Here is a 12,192-nt window from a genome sequence, read left to right on the forward strand (position 1 = left end):
AGTTGTCTCCCAGAAACAACAAATGGAATTTGCAAATACAAATCAAAATAAAATATTAATAAAATTGGGGTGCAACACGAGGACTTCCCAGGAGGTCACCCATCCTAGTACTACTCTCGCCCAAGCACGCTTAACTTCGGAGTTCTGATGGGATCCGGTGCATTAGTGCTGGTATGATCGCACCCGTTTAATTCATGCTCGCTAAGATCTTTATGCACTATCTTGCTCCCCTCCATTAATTGTTTTAGATTTGAAAAAACTGTGTATGCAGCCTTCCTCCCTTGGTAACCGTGCACAAGTTCCTACGTGAGCAGAGTGTTTGTATTTCAGATCTGCCGCACCCCCGGATAGATGCAATACTATCGCGGGGCCCACAATGCATGACGAATGCCGAAAGCCCGGTTCTTGCATCGTTGCCATTCAGTAATGACGATCGTGCCGCAAATGGTCCGAGTATCCGACGCATTGTTTCCAGTTGTCTCCCAGAAACAACAAATGGAATTTGCAAATACAAATCAAAATAAAATATTAATAAAATTGGGGTGCAACACGAGGACTTCCCAGGAGGTCACCCATCCTAGTACTACTCTCGCCCAAACACGCATAACTTCGGAGTTCTGATGGGATCCGGTGCATTAGTGCTGGTATGATCGCACCCGTTTAATTCATGCTCGCTTAGATCTTTATGCACTATCTTGCTCCCCTCCATTAATTGTTTTAGACTTGAAAAAAACTGTGTATGCAGCCTTCCTCCCTTGGTAACCGTGCACAAGCTCTTACGTGAGCAGAGTGTTTGCTTTTTAGATCTGCCGCACCCCCGGATAGATGCAATACTATCGCGGGGCCCACAATGCACGACGAATGCCAAAAGCCCGGTTTTTTCACGGTTCCCATTCAGTAATGACAATCGTGCCGCAAATGGTCCGAGTATCCGGCGCGTTGTTTGCGTTTGTCTCGCCGAAACGACAAATGGAATTTGCAAATACGATATCGAAATAAAATATTAATAAAATTGGGGTGCAACACGAGGACTTCCCAGGAGGTCACCCATCCTAGGACTACACCCGCCCATGCACACTTAACTTCGGAGTTCTGATGGGATCCGGTGCATTAGTGCTGGTATGATCGCACCCGTTTAATTCATGCTCGCTTAGATCTTTATGCACTATCTTGCTCCCCTCCATTAATTGTTTTAGATTTGAAAAAACTGTGTATGCAGCCTTCCTCCCTTGGTAACCGTGCACAAGCTCCTACGTGAGCAGAGTGTTTGCATTTCAGATCTGCCGCACCCCCGGATAGATGCAATACTATCGCGGGGCCCGCAATGCATGACGAATGCCGAAAGCCCGGTTCTTGCATCGTTGCCATTCAGTAATGACGATCGTGCCGCAAATGGTCCGAGTATCCGACGCATTGTTTCCAGTTGTCTCCCAGAAACAACAAATGGAATTTGCAAATACAAATCAAAATAAAATATTAATAAAATTGGGGTGCAACACGAGGACTTCCAAGGAGGTCACCCATCCTAGTACTACTCTCGCCCAAGCACGCTTAACTTCGGAGTTCTGATGGGATCCGGTGCATTAGTGCTGGTATGATCGCACCCGTTTAATTCATGCTCGCTTAGATCTTTATGCACTATCTTGCACCCCTCCATTAATTGTTTTAGATTTGAAAAAACTGTGTATGCAGCCTTCCTCCCTTGGTAACCGTGCACAAGCTCCTACGTGAGCAGAGTGTTTGTATTTCAGATCTGCCGCACCCCCGGATAGATGCAATACTATCGCGGGGCCCACAATGCATGACGAATGCCGAAAGCCCGGTTCTTGCATCGTTGCCATTCAGTAATGACGATCGTGCCGCAAATGGTCCGAGTATCCGACGCATTGTTTCCAGTTGTCTCCCAGAAACAACAAATGGAATTTGCAAATACAAATCAAAATAAAATATTAATAAAATTGGGGTGCAACACGAGGACTTCCCAGGAGGTCACCCATCCTAGTACTACTCTCGCCCAAGCACGCTTAACTTCGGAGTTCTTATGGGATCCGGTGCATTAGTGCTGGTATGATCGCACCCGTTTAATTCATGCTCGCTTAGATCTTTATGCACTATCTTGCTCCCCTCCATTAATTGTTTTAGACGTGAAAAAAACTGTGTATGCAGCCTTCCTCCCTTGGTAACCGTGCACAAGCTCTTACGTGAGCAGAGTGTTTGCTTTTTAGATCTGCCGCACCCCCGGATAGATGCAATACTATCGCGGGGCCCACAATGCACGACGAATGCCAAAAGCCTGGTTTTTTCACGGTTCCCATTCAGTAATGACAATCGTGCCGCAAATGGTCCGAGTATCCGGCGCGTTGTTTGCGTTTGTCTCGCCGAAACGACAAATGGAATTTGCAAATACGATATCGAAATAAAATATTAATAAAATTGGGGTGCAACACGAGGACTTCCCAGGAGGTCACCCATCCTAGGACTACTCCCGCCCATGCACACTTAACTTCGGAGTTCTGATGGGATCCGATGCATTACTGCTAGTATGATCGCACCCGCTTAATTCATGCTCGCTTAGATCTTTATGCACTATCTTGCTCCCCTCCATTAATTGTTTTAGATTTGAAAAAACTGTGTATGCAGCCTTCCTCCCTTGGTAACCGTGCACAAGCTCCTACGTGAGCAGAGTGTTTGTTTTTCAGATCTGCCGCACCCCCGGATAGATGCAATACTATCGCGGGGCCCACAATGCACGACGAATGCCAAAAGCCCGGTTTTTGTACGGTTCCCATTCAGTAATGACGATCGTGCCGCAAATGGTCCGAGTATCCGGCGCGTTGTTTGAGTTTGTCTCGCCGAAACGACAAATGGAATTTGCAAATACGATATCGAAATAAAATATTAATAAAATTAGGGTGAAACACAAGGACTTCCGAGGAGGTCACCCATCCTAATACTACTCTCGCCCAAGCACACTTAACTTCGGAGTTCTGATGAGATCCGGTGCATTAGTGCTGGTATGATAGCACCCGTTTAATTCATGCTCGCTTAGATCTTTATGACCTATCTTGCTCCCTTCCATTAATTGTTTTAGATTTGAAAAAAATGTGTATGCAGCCTCTTTCCCTTGGTAACCGTGCACAAGCTCCTACGTGAGCGGAGTGTTTGTTTTTCAGATCTGCCGCACCTCCGGATAGATGCAATAGTATCACGGGGCCCACAATGCATGACGAATGCCGAAAGCCCGGTTCTTGCATCGTGGCCATTCAGTAATGACGATCGTGCCGCAAATGGTCCGAGTATCCGACGCATTGTTTCCAGTATCTCCCAGAAACAACAAATGGAATTTGCAAATACAAATCAAAATAAAATATTAATAAAATTGGGGTGCAACACGAGGACTTCCCAGGAGGTCACCCATCCTAGTACTACTCTCGCCCAAGCACGCTTAACTTCAGAGTTCTGATGGGATCCGGTGCATTAGTGCTGGTATGATCGCACCCGTTTAATTCATGCTCGCTTAGATCTTTATGCACTATCTTGCTCCCCTCCATTAATTGTTTTAGACTTGAAAAAACTGTGTATGCAGCCTTCCTCCCTTGGTAACCGTGCACAAGCTCTTACGTGAGCAGAGTGTTTGCTTTTTAGATCTGCCGCACCCCCGGATAGATGCAATACTATCGCGGGGCCCACAATGCACGACGAATGCCAAAAGCCCGGTTTTTGCACGGTTCTCATTCAGTAATGACGATTGTGCCGCAAATGGTCCGAGTATCCGGCGCGTTGTTTGCGTTTGTCTCGCCGAAACGACAAATGGAATTTGCAAATACGATATCGAAATAAAATATTAATAAAATTGGGGTGCAACACGAGGACTTCCCAGGAGGTCACCCATCCTAGGACTACTCCCGCCCATGCACACTTAAATTCGGAGTTCTGATGGGATCCGGTGCATTAGTGCTGGTATGATCGCACCCGTTTAATTCATGCTCGCTTAGATCTTTATGCACTATCTTGCTCCCCTCCATTAATTGTTTTAGATTTGAAAAAACTGTGTATGCAGCCTTCCTCCCTTGGTAACCGTGCACAAGCTCCTACGTGAGCAGAGTGTTTGCATTTCAGATCTGCCGCACCCCCGGATAGATGCAATACTATCGCGGGGCCCACAATGCATGACGAATGCCGAAAGCCCGGTTCTTGCATCGTTGCCATTCAGTAATGACGATCGTGCCGCAAATGGTCCGAGTATCCGACGCATTGTTTCCAGTTGTCTCCCAGAAACAACAAATGGAATTTGCAAATACAAATCAAAATAAAATATTAATAAAATTGGGGTGCAACACGAGGACTTCCCAGGAGGTCACCCATCCTAGTACTACTCTCGCCCAAGCACGCTTAACTTCGGAGTTCTGATGGGATCCGGTGCATTAGTGCTGGTATGATCGCACCCGTTTAATTCATGCTCGCTTAGATCTTTATGCACTATCTTGCTCCCCTCCATTAATTGTTTTAGATTTGAAAAAACTGTGTATGCAGCCTTCCTCCCTTGGTAACCGTGCACAAGTTCCTACGTGAGCAGAGTGTTTGTATTTCAGATCTGCCGCACCCCCGGATAGATGCAATACTATCGCGGGGCCCACAATGCATGACGAATGCCGAAAGCCCGGTTCTTGCATCGTTGCCATTCAGTAATGACGATCGTGCCGCAAATGGTCCGAGTATCCGACGCATTGTTTCCAGTTGTCTCCCAGAAACAACAAATGGAATTTGCAAATACAAATCAAAATAAAATATTAATAAAATTGGGGTGCAACACGAGGACTTCCCAGGAGGTCACCCATCCTAGTACTACTCTCGCCCAAGCACGCTTAACTTCGGAGTTCTGATGGGATCCGGTGCATTAGTGCTGGTATGATCGCACCCGTTTGATTCATGCTCGCTTAGATCTTTATGCACTATCTTGCTCCCCTCCATTAATTGTTTTAGACTTGAAAAAAACTGTGTATGCAGCCTTCCTCCCTTGGTAACCGTGCACAAGCTCTTACGTGAGCAGAGTGTTTGCTTTTTAGATCTGCCGCACCCCCGGATAGATGCAATACTATCGCGGGGCCCACAATGCACGACGAATGACAAAAGCCCGGTTTTTTCACGGTTCCCATTCAGTAATGACAATCGTGCCGCAAATGGTCCGAGTATCCGGCGCGTTGTTTGCGTTTGTCTCGCCGAAACGACAAATGGAATTTGCAAATACGATATCGAAATAAAATATTAATAAAATTGGGGTGCAACACGAGGACTTCCCAGGAGGTCACCCATCCTAGGACTACTCCCGCCCATGCACACTTAACTTCGGAGTTCTGATGGGATCCGGTGCATTAGTGCTGGTATGATCGCACCCGTTTAATTCATGCTCGCTTAGATCTTTATGCACTATCTTGCTCCCCTCCATTAATTGTTTTAGATTTGAAAAAACTGTGTATGCAGCCTTCCTCCCTTGGTAACCGTGCACAAGCTCCTACGTGAGCAGAGTGTTTGCATTTCAGATCTGCCGCACCCCCGGATAGATGCAATACTATCGCGGGGCCCACAATGCATGACGAATGCCGAAAGCCCGGTTCTTGCATCGTTGCCATTCAGTAATGACGATCGTGCCGCAAATGGTCCGAGTATCCGACGCATTGTTTCCAGTTGTCTCCCAGAAACAACAAATGGAATTTGCAAATACAAATCAAAATAAAATATTAATAAAATTGGGGTGCAACACGAGGACTTCCAAGGAGGTCACCCATCCTAGTACTACTCTCGCCCAAGCACGCTTAACTTCGGAGTTCTGATGGGATCCGGTGCATTAGTGCTGGTATGATCGCACCCGTTTAATTCATGCTCGCTTAGATCTTTATGCACTATCTTGCTCCCCTCCATTAATTGTTTTAGATTTGAAAAAACTGTGTATGCAGCCTTCCTCCCTTGGTAACCGTGCACAAGCTCCTACGTGAGCAGAGTGTTTGTATTTCAGATCTGCCGCACCCCCGGATAGATGCTATACTATCGCGGGGCCCACAATGCATGACGAATGCCGAAAGCCCGGTTCTTGCATCGTTGCCATTCAGTAATGACGATCGTGCCGCAAATGGTCCGAGTATCCGACGCATTGTTTCCAGTTGTCTCCCAGAAACAACAAATGGAATTTGCAAATACAAATCAAAATAAAATATTAATAAAATTGGGGTGCAACACGAGGACTTCCCAGGAGGTCACCCATCCTAGTACTACTCTCGCCCAAGCACGCTTAACTTCGGAGTTCTTATGGGATCCGGTGCATTAGTGCTGGTATGATCGCACCCGTTTAATTCATGCTCGCTTAGATCTTTATGCACTATCTTGCTCCCCTCCATTAATTGTTTTAGACTTGAAAAAAACTGTGTATGCAGCCTTCCTCCCTTGGTAACCGTGCACAAGCTCTTACGTGAGCAGAGTGTTTGCTTTTTAGATCTGCCGCACCCCCGGATAGATGCAATACTATCGCGGGGCCCACAATGCACGACGAATGCCAAAAGCCTGGTTTTTTCACGGTTCCCATTCAGTAATGACAATCGTGCCGCAAATGGTCCGAGTATCCGGCGCGTTGTTTGCGTTTGTCTCGCCGAAACGACAAATGGAATTTGCAAATACGATATCGAAATAAAATATTAATAAAATTGGGGTGCAACACGAGGACTTCCAAGGAGGTCACCCATCCTAGGACTACTCCCGCCCATGCACACTTAACTTCGGAGTTCTGATGGGATCCGGTGCATTAGTGCTGGTATGATCGCACCCGTTTAATTCATGCTCGCTTAGATCTTTATGCACTATCTTGCTCCCCTCCATTAATTGTTTTAGATTTGAAAAAACTGTGTATGCAGCCTTCCTCCCGTGGTAACCGTGCACAAGCTCCTACGTGAGCAGAGTGTTTGCATTTCAGATCTGCCGCACCCCCGGATAGATGCAATACTATCGCGGGGCCCACAATGCATGACGAATGCCGAAAGCCCGGTTCTTGCATCGTTGCCATTCAGTAATGACGATCGTGCCGCAAATTGTCCGAGTATCCGACGCATTGTTTCCAGTTGTCTCCCAGAAACAACAAATGGAATTTGCAAATACAAATCAAAATAAAATATTAATAAAATTGGGGTACAACACGAGGACTTCCCAGGAGGTCACCCATCCTAGTACTACTCTCGCCCAAGCACGCTTAACTTCGGAGTTCTGATGGGATCCGGTGCATTAGTGCTGGTATGATCGCACCCGTTTAATTCATGCTCGCTTAGATCTTTATGCACTATCTTGCTCCCCTCCATTAATTGTTTTAGATTTGAAAAAACTGTGTATGCAGCCTTCCTCCCTTGATAACCGTGCACAAGTTCCTACGTGAGCAGAGTGTTTGTATTTCAGATCTGCCGCACCCCCGGATAGATGCAATACTATCGCGGGGCCCACAATGCATGACGAATGCCGAAAGCCAGGTTCTTGCATCGTTGCCATTCAGTAATGACGATCGTGCCGCAAATGGTCCGAGTATCCGACGCATTGTTTCCAGTTGTCTCCCAGAAACAACAAATGGAATTTGCAAATACAAATCAAAATAAAATATTAATAAAATTGGGGTGCAACACGAGGACTTCCCAGGAGGTCACCCATCCTAGTACTACTCTCGCCCAAGCACGCTTAACTTCGGAGTTCTGATGGGATCCGGTGCATTAGTGCTGGTATGATCGCACCCGTTTAATTCATGCTCGCTTAGATCTTTATGCACTATCTTGCTCCCCTCCATTAATTGTTTTAGACTTGAAAAAAACTGTGTATGCAGCCTTCCTCCCTTGGTAACCGTGCACAAGCTCTTACGTGAGCAGAGTGTTTGCTTTTTAGATCTGCCGCACCCCCGGATAGATGCAATACTATCGCGGGGCCCACAATGCACGACGAATGCCAAAAGCCCGGTTTTTTCACGGTTCCCATTCAGTAATGACAATCGGGCCGCAAATGGTCCGAGTATCCGGCGCGTTGTTTGCGTTTGTCTCGCCGAAACGACAAATGGAATTTGCAAATACGATATCGAAATAAAATATTAATAAAATTGGGGTGCAACACGAGGACTTCCCAGGAGGTCACCCATCCTAGGACTACTCCCGCCCATGCACACTTAACTTCGGAGTTCTGATGGGATCCGGTGCATTAGTGCTGGTATGATCGCACCCGTTTAATTCATGCTCGCTTAGATCTTTATGCACTATCTTGCTCCCCTCCATTAATTGTTTTAGATTTGAAAAAACTGTGTATGCAGCCTTCCTCCCTTGGTAACCGTGCACAAGCTCCTACGTGAGCAGAGTGTTTGCATTTCAGATCTGCCGCACCCCCGGATAGATGCAATACTATCGCGGGGCCCACAATGCATGACGAATGCCGAAAGCCCGGTTCTTGCATCGTTGCCATTCAGTAATGACGATCGTGCCGCAAATGGTCCGAGTATCCGACGCATTGTTTCCAGTTGTCTCCCAGAAACAACAAATGGAATTTGCAAATACAAATCAAAATAAAATATTAATAAAATTGGGGTGCAACACGAGGACTTCCAAGGAGGTCACCCATCCTAGTACTACTCTCGCCCAAGCACGCTTAACTTCGGAGTTCTGATGGGATCCGGTGCATTAGTGCTGGTATGATCGCACCCGTTTAATTCATGCTCGCTTAGATCTTTATGCACTATCTTGCTCCCCTCCATTAATTGTTTTAGATTTGAAAAAACTGTGTATGCAGCCTTCCTCCCTTGGTAACCGTGCACAAGCTCCTACGTGAGCAGAGTGTTTGTATTTCAGATCTGCCGCACCCCCGGATAGATGCAATACTATCGCGGGGCCCTCAATGCATGACGAATGCCGAAAGCCCGGTTCTTGCATCGTTGCCATTCAGTAATGACGATCGTGCCGCAAATGGTCCGAGTATCCGACGCATTGTTTCCAGTTGTCTCCCAGAAACAACAAATGGAATTTGCAAATACAAATCAAAATAAAATATTAATAAAATTGGGGTGCAACACGAGGACTTCCCAGGAGGTCACCCATCCTAGTACTACTCTCGCCCAAGCACGCTTAACTTCGGAGTTCTTATGGGATCCGGTGCATTAGTGCTGGTATGATCGCACCCGTTTAATTCATGCTCGCTTAGATCTTTATGCACTATCTTGCTCCCCTCCATTAATTGTTTTAGACTTGAAAAAAACTGTGTATGCAGCCTTCCTCCCTTGGTAACCGTGCACAAGCTCTTACGTGAGCAGAGTGTTTGCTTTTTAGATCTGCCGCACCCCCGGATAGATGCAATACTATCGCGGGGCCCACAATGCACGACGAATGCCAAAAGCCTGGTTTTTTCACGGTTCCCATTCAGTAATGACAATCGTGCCGCAAATGGTCCGAGTATCCGGCGCGTTGTTTGCGTTTGTCTCGCCGAAACGACAAATGGAATTTGCAAATACGATATCGAAATAAAATATTAATAAAATTGGGGTGCAACACGAGGACTTCCCAGGAGGTCACCCATCCTAGGACTACTCCCGCCCATGCACACTTAACTTCGGAGTTCTGATGGGATCCGATGCATTAGTGCTAGTATGATCGCACCCGGTTAATTCATGCTCGCTTAGATCTTTATGCACTATCTTGCTCCCCTCCATTAATTGTTTTAGACTTGAAAAAACTGTGTATGCAGCCTTCCTCCCTTGGTAACCGTGCACAAGCTCCTACGTGAGCAGAGTGTTTGCTTTTCAGATCTGCCGCACCCCCGGATAGATGCAATACTATCGCGGGGCCCACAATGCACGACGAATGCCAAAAGCCCGGTTTTTGCACGGTTCCCATTCAGTAATGACGATCGTGCCGCAAATGGTCCGAGTATCCGGCGCGTTGTTTGAGTTTGTCTCGCCGAAACGACAAATGGAATTTGCAAATACGATATCGAAATAAAATATTAATAAAATTAGGGTGAAACACAAGGACTTCCGAGGAGGTCACCCATCCTAATACTACTCTCGCCCAAGCACACTTAACTTCGGAGTTCTGATGAGATCCGGTGCATTAGTGCTGGTATGATAGCACCCGTTTAATTCATGCTCGCTTAGATCTTTATGACCTATCTTGCTCCCTTCCATTAATTGTTTTAGATTTGAAAAAAATGTGTATGCAGCCTCTTTCCCTTGGTAACCGTGCACAAGCTCCTACGTGAGCGGAGTGTTTGTTTTTCAGATCTGCCGCACCTCCGGATAGATGCAATAGTATCGCGGGGCCCACAATGCATGACGAATGCCGAAAGCCCGGTTCTTGCATCGTGGCCATTCAGTAATGACGATCGTGCCGCAAATGGTCCGAGTATCCGACGCATTGTTTCCAGTATCTCCCAGAAACAACAAATGGAATTTGCAAATACAAATCAAAATAAAATATTAATAAAATTGGGGTGCAACACGAGGACTTCCCAGGAGGTCACCCATCCTAGTACTACTCTCGCCCAAGCACGCTTAACTTCAGAGTTCTGATGGGATCCGGTGCATTAGTGCTGGTATGATCGCACCCGTTTAATTCATGCTCGCTTAGATCTTTATGCACTATCTTGCTCCCCTCCATTAATTGTTTTAGACTTGAAAAAACTGTGTATGCAGCCTTCCTCCCTTGGTAACCGTGCACAAGCTCTTACGTGAGCAGAGTGTTTGCTTTTTAGATCAGCCGCACCCCCGGATAGATGCAATACTATCGCGGGGCCCACAATGCACGACGAATGCCAAAAGCCCGGTTTTTGCACGGTTCTCATTCAGTAATGACGATCGTGCCGCAAATGGTCCGAGTATCCGGCGCGTTGTTTGCGTTTGTCTCGCCGAAACGACAAATGGAATATGCAAATACGATATCGAAATAAAATATTAATAAAATTGGGGTGCAACACGAGGACTTCCCAGGAGGTCACCCATCCTAGGACTACTCCCGCCCATGCACACTTAACTTCGGAGTTCTGATGGGATCCGGTGCATTAGTGCTGGTATGATCGCACCCGTTTAATTCATGCTCGCTTAGATCTTTATGCACTATCTTGCTCCCCTCCATTAATTGTTTTAGATTTGAAAAAACTGTGTATGCAGCCTTCCTCCCTTGGTAACCGTGCACAAGCTCCTACGTGAGCAGAGTGTTTGCATTTCAGATCTGCCGCACCCCCGGATAGATGCAATACTATCGCGGGGCCCACAATGCATGACGAATGCCGAAAGCCCGGTTCTTGCATCGTTGCCATTCAGTAATGACGATCGTGCCGCAAATGGTCCGAGTATCCGACGCATTGTTTCCAGTTGTCTCCCAGAAACAACAAATGGAATTTGCAAATACAAATCAAAATAAAATATTAATAAAATTGGGGTGCAACACGAGGACTTCCCAGGAGGTCACCCATCCTAGTACTACTCTCGCCCAAGCACGCTTAACTTCGGAGTTCTGATGGGATCCGGTGCATTAGTGCTGGTATGATCGCACCCGTTTATTTCATGCTCGCTAAGATCTTTATGCACTATCTTGCTCCCCTCCATTAATTGTTTTAGATTTGAAAAAACTGTGTATGCAGCCTTCCTCCCTTGGTAACCGTGCACAAGTTCCTACGTGAGCAGAGTGTTTGTATTTCAGATCTGTCGCACCCCCGGATAGATGCAATACTATCGCGGGGCCCACAATGCATGACGAATGCCGAAAGCCCGGTTCTTGCATCGTTGCCATTCAGTAATGACGATCGTGCCGCAAATGGTCCGAGTATCCGACGCATTGTTTCCAGTTGTCTCCCAGAAACAACAAATGGAATTTGCAAATACAAATCAAAATAAAATATTAATAAAATTGGGGTGCAACACGAGGACTTCCCAGGAGGTCACCCATCCTAGTACTACTCTCGCCCAAGCACGCTTAACTTCGGAGTTCTGATGGGATCCGGTGCATTAGTGCTGGTATGATCGCACCCGTTTGATTCATGCTCGCTTAGATCTTTATGCACTATCTTGCTCCCCTCCATTAATTGTTTTAGACTTGAAAAAAACTGTGTATGCAGCCTTCCTCCCTTGGTAACCGTGCACAAGCTCTTACGTGAGCAGAGTGTTTGCTTTTTAGATCTGCCGCACCCCCGGATAGA

General features: G+C 46.5%; 23 non-coding genes and 3 pseudogenes across 23 annotated transcripts; all 26 read right to left on the reverse strand.

The window, feature by feature from the left end:
- Positions 1–66: 66 nt before the first annotated feature.
- On the reverse strand, positions 67–185 carry LOC148797275 (5S ribosomal RNA). Its single transcript, XR_016074276.1, has one exon. It is a non-coding gene; the product is annotated as a 5S ribosomal RNA (ribosomal RNA).
- A 354-nt stretch (positions 186–539) lies between these two features.
- LOC148797276 (5S ribosomal RNA) lies at positions 540–658 on the reverse strand. Its single transcript, XR_016074591.1, has one exon. It is a non-coding gene; the product is annotated as a 5S ribosomal RNA (ribosomal RNA).
- Positions 659–1,014: 356 nt separating this feature from the next.
- LOC148797277 (5S ribosomal RNA) lies at positions 1,015–1,133 on the reverse strand. Its single transcript, XR_016075131.1, has one exon. It is a non-coding gene; the product is annotated as a 5S ribosomal RNA (ribosomal RNA).
- Positions 1,134–1,487: 354 nt separating this feature from the next.
- On the reverse strand, positions 1,488–1,606 carry LOC148797278 (5S ribosomal RNA). The gene has a single exon (XR_016071927.1). It is a non-coding gene; the product is annotated as a 5S ribosomal RNA (ribosomal RNA).
- A 354-nt stretch (positions 1,607–1,960) lies between these two features.
- On the reverse strand, positions 1,961–2,079 carry LOC148797279 (5S ribosomal RNA). Its single transcript, XR_016071262.1, has one exon. It is a non-coding gene; the product is annotated as a 5S ribosomal RNA (ribosomal RNA).
- A 356-nt stretch (positions 2,080–2,435) lies between these two features.
- Positions 2,436–2,554, reverse strand: LOC148797280 (5S ribosomal RNA; annotated as a pseudogene).
- A 355-nt stretch (positions 2,555–2,909) lies between these two features.
- Positions 2,910–3,028, reverse strand: LOC148797281 (5S ribosomal RNA; annotated as a pseudogene).
- A 353-nt stretch (positions 3,029–3,381) lies between these two features.
- On the reverse strand, positions 3,382–3,500 carry LOC148797282 (5S ribosomal RNA). Its single transcript, XR_016071407.1, has one exon. It is a non-coding gene; the product is annotated as a 5S ribosomal RNA (ribosomal RNA).
- Positions 3,501–3,855: 355 nt separating this feature from the next.
- LOC148797283 (5S ribosomal RNA) lies at positions 3,856–3,974 on the reverse strand. The gene has a single exon (XR_016069767.1). It is a non-coding gene; the product is annotated as a 5S ribosomal RNA (ribosomal RNA).
- Positions 3,975–4,328: 354 nt separating this feature from the next.
- On the reverse strand, positions 4,329–4,447 carry LOC148797284 (5S ribosomal RNA). Its single transcript, XR_016074287.1, has one exon. It is a non-coding gene; the product is annotated as a 5S ribosomal RNA (ribosomal RNA).
- A 354-nt stretch (positions 4,448–4,801) lies between these two features.
- LOC148797285 (5S ribosomal RNA) lies at positions 4,802–4,920 on the reverse strand. The gene has a single exon (XR_016074298.1). It is a non-coding gene; the product is annotated as a 5S ribosomal RNA (ribosomal RNA).
- A 356-nt stretch (positions 4,921–5,276) lies between these two features.
- Positions 5,277–5,395, reverse strand: LOC148797286 (5S ribosomal RNA). Its single transcript, XR_016074096.1, has one exon. It is a non-coding gene; the product is annotated as a 5S ribosomal RNA (ribosomal RNA).
- A 354-nt stretch (positions 5,396–5,749) lies between these two features.
- Positions 5,750–5,868, reverse strand: LOC148797287 (5S ribosomal RNA). The gene has a single exon (XR_016071928.1). It is a non-coding gene; the product is annotated as a 5S ribosomal RNA (ribosomal RNA).
- A 354-nt stretch (positions 5,869–6,222) lies between these two features.
- On the reverse strand, positions 6,223–6,341 carry LOC148797288 (5S ribosomal RNA). Its single transcript, XR_016071264.1, has one exon. It is a non-coding gene; the product is annotated as a 5S ribosomal RNA (ribosomal RNA).
- Positions 6,342–6,697: 356 nt separating this feature from the next.
- Positions 6,698–6,816, reverse strand: LOC148797289 (5S ribosomal RNA). Its single transcript, XR_016069122.1, has one exon. It is a non-coding gene; the product is annotated as a 5S ribosomal RNA (ribosomal RNA).
- A 354-nt stretch (positions 6,817–7,170) lies between these two features.
- On the reverse strand, positions 7,171–7,289 carry LOC148797290 (5S ribosomal RNA). Its single transcript, XR_016071687.1, has one exon. It is a non-coding gene; the product is annotated as a 5S ribosomal RNA (ribosomal RNA).
- A 354-nt stretch (positions 7,290–7,643) lies between these two features.
- Positions 7,644–7,762, reverse strand: LOC148797291 (5S ribosomal RNA). The gene has a single exon (XR_016074310.1). It is a non-coding gene; the product is annotated as a 5S ribosomal RNA (ribosomal RNA).
- Positions 7,763–8,118: 356 nt separating this feature from the next.
- Positions 8,119–8,237, reverse strand: LOC148797292 (5S ribosomal RNA). Its single transcript, XR_016074097.1, has one exon. It is a non-coding gene; the product is annotated as a 5S ribosomal RNA (ribosomal RNA).
- A 354-nt stretch (positions 8,238–8,591) lies between these two features.
- LOC148797293 (5S ribosomal RNA) lies at positions 8,592–8,710 on the reverse strand. The gene has a single exon (XR_016071929.1). It is a non-coding gene; the product is annotated as a 5S ribosomal RNA (ribosomal RNA).
- Positions 8,711–9,064: 354 nt separating this feature from the next.
- On the reverse strand, positions 9,065–9,183 carry LOC148797294 (5S ribosomal RNA). Its single transcript, XR_016071265.1, has one exon. It is a non-coding gene; the product is annotated as a 5S ribosomal RNA (ribosomal RNA).
- A 356-nt stretch (positions 9,184–9,539) lies between these two features.
- On the reverse strand, positions 9,540–9,658 carry LOC148797295 (5S ribosomal RNA). Its single transcript, XR_016070201.1, has one exon. It is a non-coding gene; the product is annotated as a 5S ribosomal RNA (ribosomal RNA).
- A 355-nt stretch (positions 9,659–10,013) lies between these two features.
- LOC148797296 (5S ribosomal RNA) lies at positions 10,014–10,132 on the reverse strand (annotated as a pseudogene).
- A 353-nt stretch (positions 10,133–10,485) lies between these two features.
- Positions 10,486–10,604, reverse strand: LOC148797297 (5S ribosomal RNA). Its single transcript, XR_016071408.1, has one exon. It is a non-coding gene; the product is annotated as a 5S ribosomal RNA (ribosomal RNA).
- A 355-nt stretch (positions 10,605–10,959) lies between these two features.
- Positions 10,960–11,078, reverse strand: LOC148797298 (5S ribosomal RNA). The gene has a single exon (XR_016074098.1). It is a non-coding gene; the product is annotated as a 5S ribosomal RNA (ribosomal RNA).
- A 354-nt stretch (positions 11,079–11,432) lies between these two features.
- Positions 11,433–11,551, reverse strand: LOC148797299 (5S ribosomal RNA). Its single transcript, XR_016074321.1, has one exon. It is a non-coding gene; the product is annotated as a 5S ribosomal RNA (ribosomal RNA).
- Positions 11,552–11,905: 354 nt separating this feature from the next.
- On the reverse strand, positions 11,906–12,024 carry LOC148797300 (5S ribosomal RNA). Its single transcript, XR_016074332.1, has one exon. It is a non-coding gene; the product is annotated as a 5S ribosomal RNA (ribosomal RNA).
- Positions 12,025–12,192: the final 168 nt, after the last annotated feature.

The sequence above is a fragment of the Nelumbo nucifera genome, chromosome 4 (genome assembly GCF_055504915.1).
Source record: "Nelumbo nucifera cultivar China Antique chromosome 4, China Antique-T2T, whole genome shotgun sequence".
NCBI classification, from domain to species: Eukaryota; Viridiplantae; Streptophyta; class Magnoliopsida; order Proteales; family Nelumbonaceae; genus Nelumbo; species Nelumbo nucifera.